Genomic DNA, 6,226 nt, shown 5'->3' with positions numbered 1-6,226 from the left:
GATATGGATGAGGTACTGGAGTTTGTTTCTCCTAGTCATTCTGCGATAGAATGGCTTGACGGACCACAAGAGTAATAGGCATCGATAAACGAACGCACGCATACTCTTGACTATCAATTGATAGACGAGGGTCAGAATGCAACTAAAGAGAACAACTCAAAGGAACATACGATTTTCTGAGATGTGGATGCATGGTTTGGCATGTCGAACGAATTCAACATATTTCTTCCGGATAACCCATGCAGAAAGGTAGAACTGGCAGAGTCACGATTTATGAACGGAGAACTCCTCAAGAATAATCCTGTTGTGATATTTCAGTTCAACGAGGAACTTCTGCCATACGTAGTTCATGGTATCTGGAAGAAGAAGATACCACGGACTTGAAGGACTATCGCAAAGGTTACTAATATCCTAAAGGCGCTAGCAATTACTATCAACATGAAGTAAGTAGAGTGAATCTCGGGTTCAAGAACCCAGGAACAGAATACCTACTACTAAGTAGCATCACGGAATGCTTTCGGGGATAAAGGCCAGAACCATCACACTGGGACACCAAGCATGGCTAAATTACTAGGTGATCCCCTAAGACACCTAGGGTCATAATACCAGCTCCAACATATATGTCAAGGCAATAAAGTACCTCAACTCACCGATTAGTGTGGTTAATCTGGCCCAAAGGAACATCGAAACGGGGGGAAGGAATTTGCAAATTGCATCAGATTGTATAGAAACCTGGGATGACTCGGACAGCATAACGGCTGTAAATGCTCAGAAAAAATTTGAGACATTCACAAAATTGGTGGCATAACCACTCAGAAGCACAATATCAAGGTTTCGAGATCAACAGTTAACGTACGGAAGTAGTAGAAACTGAACTCAAGCTTAAATCCAACAATCTTATAAGTCTACGGATTAGTAACACGTGATCCTAATAGAAAGATGAGAAGACCTAGTTCCTTAACCCCGCAGGAAAGATAAGATGACTCAGATCAGAAGGTCATAAAGTATAAGGAGTAAAAAGAGCCTTACGTTCCATCCCACAATCAATTCCCTTATATAACTAAAGAATTTCTAGACTCAACTTCGACCAGTTTGGCTTGGTAATCCTACAGTCAGTCAAGCTCTGATACCAACGCTGTCAGGACCCCGACTCAATGCCACATCGATCTAGCATGTAACACCCCATATCACTTTGCGGCCTCACGCACGGTATTCCCACGGGTGTTGTCTTACCTTTGCCCGGGACCGTTTGCGTCTTTTGGCACACGTATATGGTAGTGTCGCTAGCATCCATATGGTAAGGAGCCCGGGCTGACATGGCTAGTCGTAAACCCAAAGTGGCACAAACTTACAGGGACAGGCATCCATGACCCAACATCGAACGTGTCGGTCATCAGCGAGTGAATCCAGGCTGTAGCACTGGGCTAGCAGGACTCCGGTGAACCGGGCTGTAGCGGGCTAACAGGACTCCGGTATTCATCGCGTGACATTTCCCCGAAGGGACAGACACAGGAACGAAGAAGGACACATGCCGGCCAGCCTAAGTGTTCCGGAGCAGTAGCAAGCTACCATGGCTCAGTGGAAACACTAGGAGACATTTCCCGGTAAGAGAGGCTACTAAGGATAAACAACTAGATAGTCAGATCCCACACATACCAAGCATTTCAACAACATACACACAATATGCTCGATATGTGCAGATACAACATGGCATCACAACATGACTCTACAACTCAAGTAACTATTCAATAGGCTCCAAGGAGCGAGATATACAAACATGAGTCTCATGACCCAACAATCAGAGCATACAAGTCAAAGCACATGCGGAAGCTTAACATGTCTGAGTACAGACAACTATAAATGAAAAAGGCTGAGAAGCCTGACTATCTACCAGATCCTGCCGAGGGCACAAGATCGTAGCTGAGGTAACAAGCTAAACGTCGAAGTCCACGCGGAACTACTAGTGAGACTGAAGTCTCTCTGCAAAACATAAAATAGGCAAACGTGAGTACAAATGTACCCAGCAAGACTTACATCAGATCTATCTACATATGCATCATTATCAACAAGGGGGTGGAGGGGTTTGACTGCAGCAAGCCAGCTTTGACTCGGTGGCTATCCTGAACTACGACTGCAAGTAACTCTTTTGAGGTGGCGCACACGAGTCCACATATTCACCATATCAATACACCACTATGGATCCGCTCCCGTCTCCCTACGAGAACGCCATCCATAGCACTCACGCTTATCTTGCGTATTTTAGAGTATCCACTTTCACTTGTCTATGAACTATGCAAGGGGTCCACGTTTCCATATCCGAGGAATCCGGCTATTCGAATAGATAATGATAACCCTGCAGGGGTGTACTTCTTCACACACGCTTTCGCCACTTATCGCCCTGTACACGTCATGTACCTCGGCAACCTTCAAGCGGAAGCCGGGCGAGGGAGTCGGCCACGACCTGACTAACCGAACAAGTCTCTAGTCCAGGTTTATCGCCTATTCGGGTTCCATCCGCAAGGAGATCCGGCCGGGGTGTCGCTCACGGCCCCAAACGATGTGAGCAGGGTTCCCAAGCCCACCATCCGGGTGCCACTTGGTACACCGTGCCACTGTGCCTAGTCTGTCCCAAGCCCACCTGTACCGGGTGCCACTTGGTAGACTACTAACACTACCTACAAACACCAAAAACTAGTTGCAACTCCTGGACAGAGATCATGTTGATTAATAAGTCGAGAGGGGCACTTAAGCATTCCAATGTGTGGTAGTAGCTGGTCATGGATCACAAACACAGAACTCAGTTCCTGAGGACGGCTGCAATGAGACAACCCACCATGTACTCCTACATGGCCTCTCACCGCTACCTTTACCAAATCGTGTTCACACACTTAGCTCACACACATTGGGACATGTTCACACGCCTCTGATTCATCCCCGATGAATCAGACCTGACTCAACTCTAAGCAGTAGCAGGCATGACAAACAAGCATGAATGAGTAGGCACATCAGGGCTCAAACAACTCCTACTCATGCTAGTGGGTTTCATCTATTTACTGTGGCAATGACAGGTCATGCAAAGGATAAAGGGTTCAGCTACCGCAGCAAGTATCAAATAAATCGTTGTTGTCCTAATGCAGTAAAAGAGAGCAGGAGCGAGAGAGTGGGATTTTATCGGAATGAACAAGGGGGTTTTGCTTGCCTGGCACTTCTGAAGATAACATTGAGTCTTCATCAGTGTCAACGATCACATCGTCGGTATCACGTCTATCGAGAGGGAACAGATACCGGCAACAAAGAAGAAATACAATCAATGCAATGCACAATATGATGCATGCTCATGACATAGCAATATGAATGTGTTTTGAGCTAATGCAACTAGCAACAGATTAAATGAAGTTGGTTTGAATACAAGATTCAAATTCAAACTCCATATGTGATTATTCAAATGCCATTTAATTGATTTGTGCTAAACAGCAGCTATAAGTTGTTCTAACATGCATGAAAATGGTACAGATGGATTCCTTGAATTTTTCTGATAATTTTTCATATATAATTTATTTAATTTGGAGTTACGGTTGAATTTCTATGAATTTATTGAAGTTTTAGCTATTTCTGGAATTTCCTGATTATTATAAAATAAACTAAATTCCAGAAAAGGAATATGGCGTCAGCATGACCTCACCCTGACATCATCAGGTCAACAGGGCGGGTCCAGGTCAAACCTGACGTGTGGGGTCCACACGTCAGTGACACGGGTTAAACAGGGGGGTTTAGTTTAGTTTAATTAAAGATTAGGGCACTAGGGCCCACATGTCAGTGTCAGCAGGGGGTAATTAGTTTAACTAATCCGATTAGTGCTAATCCTAATTTAGTTAGTGGCCAGAGGCCCACACGTCAGTGACCCAGGGTCAAACTGGGCCCAGCAAGTCAACTGTCAACGGGGTCAACCCCACCGGCGACTTGACGCCGGCGAGGCCAACCGCGGCGGCGAGCCTCGGGTTTGCATCTCCGGCGACCAAACGGCCGACGGAGGGCATCTACGTGACGCTGGTGGACTCGCGCGTCGAGTGGTGCAGGCGTTGGGTGCGGGGGTGGCCGGAGTTGTCGCCGGCGTCGACCTTGGCGGTCGCCGGAGGTCGGGTGAGCTAGGGGTCGACGCTACGGTGGCCGGGGAGACTCGTGCGGGGCACCTATGTGCTCTACGTGGCGCGGGAAGGGAGTTGAGCACGACGGCCGGACCGCTAGGTGGCCGGAGACTCGTCGGCGGCGGTCACAGGCGGCGGCGCGTACGGGCGAGCAAGGTGTGGCGGCTACGGCGCACGAGAGCGAGAACGGAGAGGGGGAAAAGGTTCGGTGGCTCACGGCGGTTGCAGCAGATGTCGAAGCGGGCTCGGGGAAGGCCGGACGGCGACGAGTCGACGATGGGGATCCGCGGCGGCCGGCGATGAAGAAGAGACCGCTGACGGTGTATTGGGGCGTCCGGCGTCGAGTGAGTCGACGGGGAGGATGAGGGCGTCGAGGCGGAGGCCATGGACACGTCGGCGAGGCGAGGGAGGGCCTGTGGCCGCGGTGGTTCTAGTCAGCGGCGATGGCTGCGTTCGGGTTCGGGCGAGAGAGAGGGAGCAGAGGAGAGAGGGGATGCAGCGGGGGAGGAAGAGGGGCGAGGGGACACGAGGCCTCGTCGTGGCGTCGCTAGGGAGGCCGGGGGGAAGCAGGAGGTGGCCGGGAAGCAGGAGGTGGCCGGGGCGCATGGCCGCGCGCGCCGGGCGCGTGCCCGTCCTCCTGGAAGGGAGGAAGACGACAGGGGAGGGAGGCGGCGGTGGGCTGGGCCAGCGGGAGGAGCTGGGCCGGCTGGGCTGGACAGGTAAGCGCCAGGTAGGCTTCTGCTCTTTTATTTTTCTGTTCTGTTTATTTTTATTTAATTTATTTTGCCACTGTTTTGAATTTAAAATAATTCAAACAATGCCAAAAACTCCTCTGGATATTTTATATTGCTAGATGGACTTTTCCAAAAGCTTATAAAATATATCAGGGGTATTTGAAATTATATTCTAATTATATGAATATAACTCAAATTCAAATAGCTAATGAATTAAATCCAAAGTCCCAAAAATAATTCCTTAAAAATGTTCAATATTTTGGTTGGGACCAGAACCCTTACCAAAAATTATCAAACATTTAAGAAGAGCATTTTGGAGCAATGAATGAGATTTCTAGGGTTTTTGCCCCTCTTTTATTTAAGTTTTTGAGGCTTCCAAAATTCCCTCAGTTCAAATTTTCAGAATTTAAACATGATGCACACATGAGCTAGCCTAGAGCACTACCAGCAGCTAGGGATGTGACACAGGGAATACTTAAACCTCCTGAGTCGACCGTAGATCGAGTCTTGTTCCAGTAACCCCCATATTCGTTTCGTACTACCACTCGTCTCTACAACAAGTAGAGTACGGTTCAGTAAGTTGTCAACCTCTTTCTAGCACACACCGTACAGAGAGGCCATGGTGGAAGATACCGGTTGTAGCTGGTAGGCAGGCCACCTGGTCCGGGGGCATGGGTGTTTCCGGTTGAGACCGAGAGGGGAGGCCACCCCTTAGAGTGCGCAATATAAATTTGCTCCCATGCTACGCAAGATTGTAGCCTCCCCACTTAGAGTTTACTTGATAGGTGTCGTGGGTGATTCCAGACACATGTGAGTTAAGCTGGTGTGTGCAAGTTAGGTGTGTTTTCAACAAAAAGGCCATAGACGGAATTAGTCCCGATGGACTAAAGAAATCCGTTACTCGTGGGTAAAGAGTACACCCTCTGCAGAGATTAAACCCATTCGAATAGCCGTGTCCATGGTTAAGGATTACAGTCTGGGATGGGTCAAGTGTCAGTCTTAGTGTCGGTCTTCGGAGAAGAAACTGTTAAACCAGAACATGGATTGTGACTTGTGATTTATGATGATTATGATTATTTTTATTTATGGACTAACCCTTTATATTATTTGAAATATGGAGTATCCTTGGAATGGTTTTACCTCCTGGATATTCACTGTGATTTCTTTTAAAGCCCTTTATGTGGTGTCGCTCAGACGCCCGACTGTGGCGTTTCTTTTAAAGCCCTTTATGTGGTGTCGCTCAGACGCCCGACTGTGGCGTTTCTTTTAAAGCCCTTTATGTGGTGTCGCTCAGACGCCCGACTGTGGCATTTCTTTTAAAGCCCTTTATGTGGTGTCGCTCAGACG

Source organism: Triticum dicoccoides, chromosome 6B, assembly GCF_002162155.2.
Source record: "Triticum dicoccoides isolate Atlit2015 ecotype Zavitan chromosome 6B, WEW_v2.0, whole genome shotgun sequence".
NCBI lineage: Eukaryota > Viridiplantae > Streptophyta > Magnoliopsida > Poales > Poaceae > Triticum > Triticum dicoccoides.
This window is presented reverse-complemented; position numbering follows the sequence as displayed.